The sequence below is a fragment of the Canis lupus genome, chromosome 17 (genome assembly GCF_048164855.1).
Source record: "Canis lupus baileyi chromosome 17, mCanLup2.hap1, whole genome shotgun sequence".
Lineage (NCBI taxonomy): Eukaryota > Metazoa > Chordata > Mammalia > Carnivora > Canidae > Canis > Canis lupus.
Genome location: NC_132854.1, coordinates 45,344,793 through 45,356,115, shown reverse-complemented (window position 1 = coordinate 45,356,115; position 11,323 = coordinate 45,344,793).

The window sequence follows — 11,323 nt, the reverse complement described above, 5'->3', positions numbered from 1 at the left end:
TTTTGGCCACTACTTATTATACAAAATTGAGATCATGCTACTGAACTTTTCTGCATTTTCTCTTCTCAGTCAAGAATTTTTTGTGGAAATCTCTCTAAATCAACTGTAACAATTTTAAAGATTCTTTTTAAATTGTTGAAAATTTCATGATATACAGGTTCCATAATTTATTGAGCCATTCTTTTACTAATGGGAATGAAAAATGCTTTCAGTTCTGTACCTCAATGATCATTACTTCAATTAACATTCTGTGCAAATACTCTCAATGACTAGTTAATTTATTTCTATGATATAGATTCCCAGGAGTAGAATTTCTAGGTTAAAGTTAGAACTGTTCTTAAATTTTTTAAGATATCACCAAAAGGCTGTACCGATTCCCAAAAGGCAGTAACAATGCATATTTCAGTTTTTCGTCAGTAAGTTCAGTAAAGTAAGGTAAAGTGTTCCTTTTATTTTGCAGCCTCAACAGAAATAGATATTAGAGCTCTTAAATTGTTGCCAGTCAGATAGGGTAAGATTATATCTCACGGTTGATTTAATCAGCTAATAATGACTATTAGAGAATTTGAATTTTTTCATAGGTTTATGTCTGTTGGTCATTTAGAATTGCTCTTTTGTAAATAATGTTTTTTGTGATCTTTGCTGATTTTTTAACTTGAACTGTTTCTTGTCCATCTGAGCTTTTTGTACATTGTAGACTGACTGCCCATAAATGTAGAAAAGAAAAGCAATTTGGATGAAGTCAGAACTTGCTTTACTAATTAGCCTAGAGTATGCATTCATCAAATCAGTAAGATATTGTTACAGGAAGAGACAAATGAATCTGTAACAGAACAGTCTTCAGAAACAACTCCAAGTATATATGATAACTCATTAAATCTATTATATTTATTTACGTAAGTGGGAAAATGATAGATTATTTATTTAATAAGTTTTGCAGACAAAACTGACTAGTCATGTGTGAAAAGTTAAATTGGACTCTATTTTATTTTTATTTATTTTTATTTATTTATTAATGAGAGAGAGAAAGAGAGAGAGGCAGAGACACAGGCAGAGGGAGAAGCAGGCTCCATGCAGGGAGCCCGAGGTGGGACTTGATCCCAGGTGTCCAGGATCATGAAGGCGGCGCTAAACCGCTGAGCCACCCGGGCTGCCCTGGACTCTATTTTATTTTATTTTATTTTATTTTATTTTATTTTATTTTATTTTTTATTTATTTATGATAGGCACACAGTGAGAGAGAAAGAGGCAGAGACACAGGCAGAGGGAGAAGCAGGCTCCATGCACCGGGAGCCCGATGTGGGATTCGATCCCGGGTCTCCAGGACCGCGCCCTGGGCCAAAGGCAGGCGCCAAACCGCTGCGCCACCCAGGGATCCCCCTGGACTCTATTTTAAACAAAAAATACATGTCATATGGATTAAAGTTAAAATATAAAATGTTTAAAACATTGGTATACAACATGTAATAGACTATATGTACAATCTATGGATAGAAAAGGTAAAATTTCTGAAAGAAATGATGAGACAGGGGCTCCTGGATAGCTCAGTGGGTTAAGTGACTGACTTGATTTCAGCTCAGGTCGTGATCACAGGGTCCTAGGATCAAGTCCCGAGTCAGACTCCATGCTCAGTGGGGAATCTGCTTGAGATTCTCTCTCTCTCGCCCTCTGCCCCTCCCCGTGCTTGCTCTCTTTCTCTAAAATGAATGAATACATCTTTTATTTTTTTTTTAATTTTTGTTTATTTATGATAGTCACAGAGAGAGAGAGAGAGAGAGAGAGGCAGAGACACAGGCAGAGGGAGAAGCAGGCTCCATGCACTGGGAGCCCGATGTGGGATTCGATCCCGGGTCTCCAGGATCGCGCCCTAGGCCTGAAGGCAGGCGCCAAACCGCTGCGCCACCTAGGGATCCCTGAATACATCTTTTAGAAAAAGAAATGATGAGTCAAATTTATATATTTAACTATATAAAAATTAAACTTTTATATGCAAACATTTTTTATAAACTCAATAGCAAATTATATATGTGTGTATATGTGTACATATGTAAATATGTATATAAAAATGTATATTTACTATTGCTACATAATAAATTTATACTACAAAAATATTAATGTTACAACATGATTTACTATCCCAAGTTTTCTTTGGGTCATGAACCTGGGTATGGCTAAGCTGAGTACCTCTGACTCAAGATTTCTCATGAGGCTGCAGTGAGTTTACCATTCAGGACTTCAGTTGTGCCTAAAGGCTCACCTATGGGGAAAAAGGACCATTGCAGGTCTTTCCACATGACTGTCTCACAACCTGGCAGCTAAGTAGGCCAGCAAAGCACTGGGGGAGGGAAGCGGTGGGGAGTCACAGTCCTTTTTTATAACCTAATCCTAAGTGACATCCTATCATTTCTGCTGTATTCTATTCCTTAGAAGTTAATCAATAAATCTAACCCACACTCAAAGTGAGGAGATTACGTGAAGATGTCAATACCAGAAGGCAGGGATCACTGGGGACCATCTTAGAGGCTGCTTACCACAATATGTTACATTCATAATTTTAAATAATATACATACTTAATCTTGTTTCTCATTTCAACATCTGTAGATGAAATCTCTCAACTATCATAAAATGAGGAAATTAGTTTCTTCAACCTCTCTCTTGGCTTGACCACTTGCCATTTCTATCAATTAGATTACAGTGTTTACATTGACAATGTTTATAACATTTACCTGACAAATATAATTAAATCAATTGACTATCTTCACTTTAAGTGAAGGAATAGGCAGGATTCTTTTCTCCCATCTTTCAGTTTGAGGGAGGCTTACTCTGGTGGACAACCCTCACAAGGGATACTTAGCCTTCTCTGGCAGATTATCTCATTTATTTGTAGCCTGGGGATACAGATGAGGAAATTTGAATAGCTGATCTATAGAGTTGGCTTCACACAATCACCTCAATTTCTGTCTCACTTTTCACTCCCCATTCCTAAACTTTCAAATATAGAATCTGAAGTCTCCCAGGAGTTGGCAGGGAATACTGATGCTCACTTCCACTAGACGTTTTCCTACATAGGTTTTTGTCTGTAGATTCTTCTACTTAAGGTTATTCATCAACAGGCTCCCATCTACTTCCTACCTTCTACAAATTTATTAAAATCTCTTACCTGATGATGTTCTCACTCTTGCTTTTTATTCTTTAATGAATGTATTTTCCGATTTACTTTTTACTAATATTTCAATAGAATTCTGGAAGGAATAGGAGATTCTTTTATGCCTCAAAACTTGCCTGTCTCTTCATTATTATCACATCTTTCACTGATTCTTCAGTCTTCCCTTTCTACTTTTAAGGGTCCACCTCAATAATTAAGTATAATCTCCCTAGTTTGAAGTCAACAGATTAGCAACTTCAATTCCACCTGCACCCTTAGTTTTTTTTTTTTTTTCATGTAAGGTAACATATTCACATATTGCAGGGATTAGAACATGAACATCTTTGGTGGAGCACTATTCTGCCCTACATAGCGGTCAGTATATGTTGCCATTTACCGGGAAAAGTGGTTGTATAATTCTACTTATTTGGAAAACATTTATAAAAGAATGATACAAAAAAAAAAAAAGAAGAACAACAGAACTTCAGGAAGACTATGAAGAAGGTGAGGAAATACACTTGACCAAGAAGAGCAAGGTATTATATGGGTAGCAGTGAAAAAGAAAATCTGAATATTAATCTTTAATCATAGAAGTAAAATAAGTAACTGAGGTCAGAATGTCCTATGTCTCAGAACATTCTACTTAAATTTACCTAAAATATTCTTATAGCAGAACTTATATATTTGCCTTATTTACAAATTAAGGGAGATGGGAAACTCAAAGAAATGTATAGTTCCAGTGAACTAATAGGTGCAGAAAAAAGAAATGTGGTATGATTTGCAAAGACATTTCTGATTAAACTGAGGATGTATGCAGTAGAACTATAATGAACCTTGAGATTTCAAAATAGATTTCCTTAGAGAGTCAACATATGTATGAAGACAGTGAGAATACGTTTCCTGGAGTATATCTCAAATGGTAACTTTGTTGCACAAAATTTAACTATCTCCTAAAATCTGAAAACAAAACCATTCATAAAATCCTTGTTTCCACATTTGCAATATGGTAACACCAAATGTCATGCTCCACAAACAAGTAAATATCATTTTCTCCATCATGAAGAGAAAGATGTGTTTCCACAGAATAATAGCTCTGTTAATGAATTTTGGAGAATTTTATTGCTCACACATATAGCCTAGAATGTAAAGAAACTTGGCAAATGAAAAAAGTTGATTTTTCACAATGGTTGTAGATGATTTTTTCCATATTTTCTGTAATTTTACATGACATAGGGAAAAATATAGTTTTAAAATGCCCCTTTATTGTTATGCTATCGTCCATGTGATTAAACACATTAGTATTAGTAAATAAGCTTGCAGTTATAGTGCACATTTCCAACTCTATATAAACTTCATTACTAATTGATTCTTGCTACTAATGCCAGACAGTGAAGCTAAGGGATAGGTTCAGACATTCATTTAAAGGTTAACCACCTGCCAATATTGTTGTACTATATAGACAGAAAAAAAAGTAAATAAGCATGTCCTCTATTTTACTGATGAACATATACATGAATACAATTCATCCGCAGTGCTAAGTTGACTATATTTAGTGCCTATTGAGGTGTCATATCACTTAGAAATGTACCTTTAATGTTTAAATATGCACATAAACATTGAAAGCTGTCCTGAATATAAATTTGCTACTATTTCTTACAAATTGCAGAACTCAATATGTGATTAAAATAAAAAGTCAACGTAACTCACCTAGTTTAAATATGTACTTAATGTTCATATTTACAGTTCACAATCACAAAAGTTACTCAAAGTGGATTTCAAACATCTTTAGGAATGCTAATTTTATTTAATAAAGTTTTTCTATCTAATGTCTTTGTTCAGAATAGAATTTCTAGGTAATATTATTTTTTTAATGACTACAATATCATCTTGACATCAAATGATGGTTGTGGGTTTATGAGCATTTTTATAATGTCAGAATTTTAATATTTTAATTGTGAATTCTTAATAACATGAATTCATTCTTCTGTGCTAACTCTGACATCTTTTCTTTTACAAGAGAATATGTAATTTCATCTTAAGCAGAACAGAGTGAGTATCTATTCTCTTAAAATTACCATTTGTTTCATTTTGTGCCTCTTATAAAGGGTGTTAGATAAATTAAGAAAACTCAGCTTATTCTAGGATTTTATTTTTTTCTCTTTTTTTTACTTTTTTTTTAATTTACTTTTTATTGGTGTTCAATTTACCAACATACAGAATACCCCCAGTGCCCATCACCCATTCACTCCCACCCCCCACCCTCCTCCCCTTCTACCACCCCTAGTTTGTTTCCCAGAGTTAGCAGTCTTTACGTTCTGTCTCTCTTTCTGATATTTCCCACACATTTCTTCTCCCTTCCCTTATATTCCCTTTCACTATTATTTATATTCCCCAAATGAATGAGAACATATAATGTTTGTCCTTCTCCGATTGACTTATTTCACTCAGCATAATACCCTCCAGTTCCATCCACGTTGAAGCAAATGGTGGGTATTTGTCATTTCTAATAGCTGAGTAATATTCCATTGTATACATAAACCACATCTTCTTATCCACTCATCTTTCGATGGACACTGAGGTTCCTTCCATAGTTTGGCTATCGTGGCCATTGCTGCTATAAACATCGGGGTGCAGGTGTCCCGGCGTTTCATTGCATCTGTATCTTTGGGGTAAATCCCCAACAGTGCAATTGCTGGGTCGTAGGGCAGGTCTATTTTTAACTCTTTGGGGAACCTCCACACAGTTTTCCAGAGTGGCTGCACCAGTTCACATTCCCACCAACAGTGCAGGAGTGTTCCCCTTTCTCCACATCCTCTCCAACATTTGTGGTTTCCTGCCTTGTTAATTTTCCCCATTCTCACTGGTGTCAGGTGGTATCTCATTGTGGTTTTGATTTATATCTCCCTGATGGCAAGTGATGCGGAGCATTTTCTCATGTGCATGTTGGCCATGTCTATGTCTTCCTCTGTGAGATTTCTGTTCATGTCTTTTGCCCATTTCATGATTGGATTGTTTGTTTCTTTGGTGTTGAGTTTAATAAGTTCTTTATAGATCTTGGAAACTAGCCCTTTATCTGATACGTCATTTGCAAATATCTTCTCCCATTCTGTAGGTTGTCTTTGAGTTTTGTTGACGGTATCCTTTGCTGTGCAAAAGCTTCTTATCTTGATGAAGTCCCAATAGTTCATTTTTGCTTTTGTTTCTTTTGCCTTCATGGATGTATCTTGCAAGAAGTTACTGTGGCCGAGTTCAAAAAGGGTGTTGCCTGTGTTCTCCTCTAGGATTTTGATGGAATCTTGTCTCACATTTAGATCTTTCATCCATTTTGAGTTTATCTTTGTGTATGGTGAAAGAGAGTGGTCTAGTTTCATTCTTCTGCATGTGGATGAACAATTTTCTCAGCACCATTTATTGAAGAGACTGTCTTTCTTCCAATGGATAGTCTTTCCTCCTTTATCGAATATTAGTTGCCCATAAAGTTCAGGGTCCACTTCTGGGTTCTCTATTCTGTTCCACTGATCTATGTGTCTGTTTTTGTGCCAGTACCACACTGTCTTGATGACCACAGCTTTGTAGTACAACCTGAAATCTGGCATTGTGATGCCCCCAGATATGGTTTTCTTTTTTAAAATTCCCCTGGCTATTCGGGGTCTTTTCTGATTCCACACAAATCTTAAAATAATTTGTTCTAACTCTCTGAAGAAAGTCCATGGTATTTTGATAGGGATTGCATTAAACGTGTACATTGCCCTGGGTAACATTGACATTTTCACAATATTAATTCTGCCAATCCATGAGCATGGAATATTTTTCCATCTCTTTGTGTCTTCCTCAATTTCTTTCAGAAGTGTTCTATAGTTTTGAGGGTATAGATCCTTTACATCTTTGGTGAGGTTTATTCCCTAGGTATCTTATGCTTTTGGGTGCAATTGTAAATGGGATTGACTCCTTAATTTCTCTTTCTTCAGTCTCATTGTTAGTGTATAGAAATGCCACTGATTTCTGGGCATTGATTTTGTATCCTGCCACACTACCAAATTGCTGTATGAGTTCTAGCAATCTTGGGGTGGAGGCTTTTGGGTTTTCTATGTAGAGTATCATGTCATCGGCGAAGAGGGAGAGTTTGACTTCTTCTTTGCCAATTTGAATGCCTTTAATGTATTTTTGTTGTCTGATTGCTGAGGCTAGGACTTCCAGTACTACGTTGAATAGCAGTGGTGAGAGTGGACATCCCTGTCTTGTTCCTGATCTTAGGAGAAAGGCTCCCAGTGCTTCCCCATTGAGAATGATATTTGCTGTGGGCTTTTCGTAGATGGCTTTTAAGATGTCGAGGAATGTTCCCTCTATCCCTACACTCTGAAGAGTTTTGATCAGAAATGGATGCTGTATTTTGTCAAATGCTTTCTCTGCATCTAATGAGAGGATCATATGGTTCTTGGTTTTTCTCTTGCTGATATGATGAATCACATTGATTGTTTTACGAGTGTTGAACCACCCTTGTGTCCCGGGGATAAATCCTACTTGGTCATGGTGAATAATTTTCTTAATGTGCTGTTGGATCCTATTGGCCAGTATCTTGTTGAGAATTTTTGCATCCATGTTCATCAGGGATATTGGTCTGTAATTCTCCTTTTTGGTGGGGTCTTTGGTTTTGGAATTAAGGTGATGCTGGCCTCATAGAACGAATTTGGAAGTACTCCATCTCTTTCTATCTTTCCAAACAGCTTTAGGAGAATAGGTATGATTTCTTCTTTAAACGTTTGATAGAATTCCCCTGGGAAGCCATCTGGCCCTGGACTCTTGTGTCTTGGGAGGTTTTTGATGACTGCTTCAATTTGCTCCCTGGTTATTGGCCTGATCAGCTTTTCTATTTCTTCCTGTTGCAGTTTTGGTAGTTTGTGGCTTTCCAGGAATGCGTCCATTTCTTCTAGATTGCCTAACTTATTGGCGTATAGCTGTTCATAATATGTTTTTAAAATCGTTTGTATTTCCTTGGTGTTGGTAGTGATCTCTCCTTTCTCATGCATGATTTTATTAATTTGAGTCTCCTCTCTCTTCTTTTTAATAAGGCTGGCTAATGGTTTATCTATCTTATTAATTCTTTCAAAGAACCAACTCCTGGTTCTGTTGACCTGTTCCACAGTTCTTCTGGTCTCGATTTTGTTGAGTTCTGCTCGAATTTTAATTAACTCTCTTCTTCTGCTGGGCGTGGGGTCAATCTGCTGTTTATTCTCTAGTTCCTTTATGTGTAAGGTTAGCTTTTGTATTTGAGTTCTTTCCAGTTTTTGGATGGATGCTTGTATTGTGATGTATTTCCCCCTTAGGACTGCTTTTGCTGCATCCCAAAGCTCTTGAACGGTTGTATCTTCATTCTCCTTAGTTTCCATGAATCTTTTTAATTCTTCCTTAATTTCCTGGTTGACCCTTTCATCTTTTAGCAGGATGGTCCTTAACCTCCACGTGTTTGAGGTCCTTCCAAACTTCTTGTTGTGATTTAGTTCTAATTTCAAGGCATTATGGTCTGAGAATATGCAGGGGATGATCCCAATCTTTTGGTACCGGTTCAGACCCGATTTGTGACCCAGTATGTGGTCTATTTTGGAGAAAGTTCCATGTGCACTTGAGAAGAATGTGTATTCAGTTGAGTTTGGATGTAAAGTTCTGTAGATATCTGTGAAATCCATCTGGTCCAGTGTATCATTTAAAGCTCTCGTTTCTTTGGAGATGTTGTGCTTAGAAGACTATCGAGGGTAGAAAGAGCTAGATTGAAGTCACCACATATAAGTGTATTATTATCTAATTATTTCTTCACTTTGGTTATTAATTGGTTTAAATATTTGGCAGCTCCCACATTCGGGGCGTATATATTCAGGATTGTTAAGTCCTCTTATTGGATAGATCCTTTAAGTATGATATAATGTCCCTCTTCATCTCTCACTACAGTCTTCGGGGTAAATTTTAGTTTATCTGATATAAGGATGGCTACCCCTGCTTTCTTTTGAGGACCATTCGAATGGTAAATGGTTCTCCAACCTTTTATTTTCAGGCTGTAGGTGTCCTTCTGTCTAAAATGAGTCTCTTGTAGACAGCAAATAGATGGGTCCTGCTTTGTTATCCAGTCTGAAACCCTGCGCCTTTTGATGGGGTCATTAAGCCCGTTCACGTTCAGAGTTACTATTGACAGATATGAGTTTAGTGTCATCATGATATCTATTCAGTCCTTGTTTTTGTGGATTGTTCCACTGGACTTCTTCTTAAAGGGGAATTTTAAGAGTCCCCCTTAAAATTTCTTGCAGAGCTGGTTTGGAGGTCACATATTCCTTTCAGTTCCTGCCTGTCTTGGAAACTCTTTATCTCTCCTTCCATTTTGAATGAGAGCCTTGCTGGAGAAAGTATTCTTGGTTGCATGTTCTTCTCATTGAGGACCCTGAATATATCCTGCCAGCCCTTTCTGGCCTGCCGGGTCTCTGTGGAGAGGTCTGCTGTTACCCTAATACTCCTCCCCATAAAAGTCAGGGATTTCTTGTCTCTTGCTGATTTAAGGATCTTCTCTTTATCTTTGGAATTTGCAAGCTTCACTATTAAATGTCGAGGTGTTGAACGGTTTTTATTGATTTTAGGGGGGGATCTCTCTATTTCCTGGATCTGAATGCCTGTTTCCCTTCCCAGATTAGGAAAGTTTTCAGCTAGAATTTGTTCAAATACATATTCTGGCCCTCTGTCCCTTTCGGCGCCCTCAGGAACATCAATTAAATGTAGGTTTTTCTTCCTCAGGCTGTCGTTTATTTCCCTTAATCTATTTTCATGGTCTTTTAATTGTTTGTCTCTTTTTTCCTCAGTTTCCCTCTTTGCCATCAACTTGTCTTCTATGTCACTCACTCGTTCTTCCACCTCGTTAACCCTCATCGTTAGGACTTCTAGTTTGGATTGCATCTCATTCAATTGATTTTTAATTTCTGCCTGATTGGATCTAAAGTCTGCAGTCATGAAGTCTCTTGAGTCCTTTATGCTTTTTTCTAGAGCCACCAGTAGCTGTATAATAGTGCTTCTGAATTGGCTTTCTGACATTGAATTGTAATCCAGATTTTGTAACTCTGTGGGAGAGAGGACTGTTTCTGATTCTTTCTTTTGAGGTGAGGTTTTTCTTCTAGTCATTTTGCTCAGTGCAGAGTGGCCAAAAGCAAGTTGTATTGGGAAAAGGAGAAAAAGAGAGGAGAGAAGGAAGGAAAGAAAAGAGAAAGAGAAAAATGTAAAAAAGGAAGTAAAAAAGAAAAAGAAGAAAAAGAGAAAGAAAAAGAAAAAACGGAAAAGGTGGGGGAAGGAAACAAATCAAAAAAGCAACACAAAAGGAAACAAAAACAAAACAAAACAAACAAAAAAACCCACGGGGGAGTATCTTCTGATTCTGTGTACTTTAAGTCCCTTGGCTTCTCCTGGAAGTTGTCCGTCTAGCTGGGCTTCTGGGGGAGGGGCCTGTTGTGCTGATTTTCAGGTGTTAGCACTTGGGGGAGCTGCTCTGCCCCTGCCTGGTGCAGGGCTCAGTGGGGGGTGTTCACCCCGTGAGGCCCCAGGAGGAACAGCCCCAGTGGCGGGGCAGCTCTGCAGCCCTGGAGTCAGCCCCCGCAGTAGCTCCAGAGCTCTCCGTCTGCAGGGCCTGGAGGCTCCGGGGCGGGGCCGCTGATCTGCTCAGCCCCGGTCAGGAGCGTCCTCGCTGTCCTGGGCCCTCCCGGCCTCTGCCTGGCCCGGGGGGAGGCCGGATCCTGGGCTGTGTCCCGGCGCCCTGTGCTCTGGGGCCTGCGCTGTTGGATTTGCACTCCCGCCCCGCAGCCCCCTCCGCGGAGCCGCCCCCGAGCCCCCCGAGCCGCCCCCGCCCCGCAGCCCCCTCCGCGGAGCCGCCCCCGAGCCCCCCGAGCTGCTCCCGCCCCGCAGCCCCCTCCGCGGAGCCGCCCCCGAGCCCCCCGAGCTGCTCCCGCCCCGCAGCCCCCTCCGCGGAGCCGCCCCCGAGCCCCCCCCGAGCTGCTCCGGGTCCCGCCGTGCGCGCTGCAGCCCTTAGGGAGCTCGGCCGCGGGGTGTGGGGCTCTCCCGGGGCGCAGGTGTCTGTTAGTGTCCCCGGGAGCCCGAGGGCATCCCCGCCCTCCTGGGTCCTGCTCCACCTCCCTGCGAGCCCCTTTCCCCCG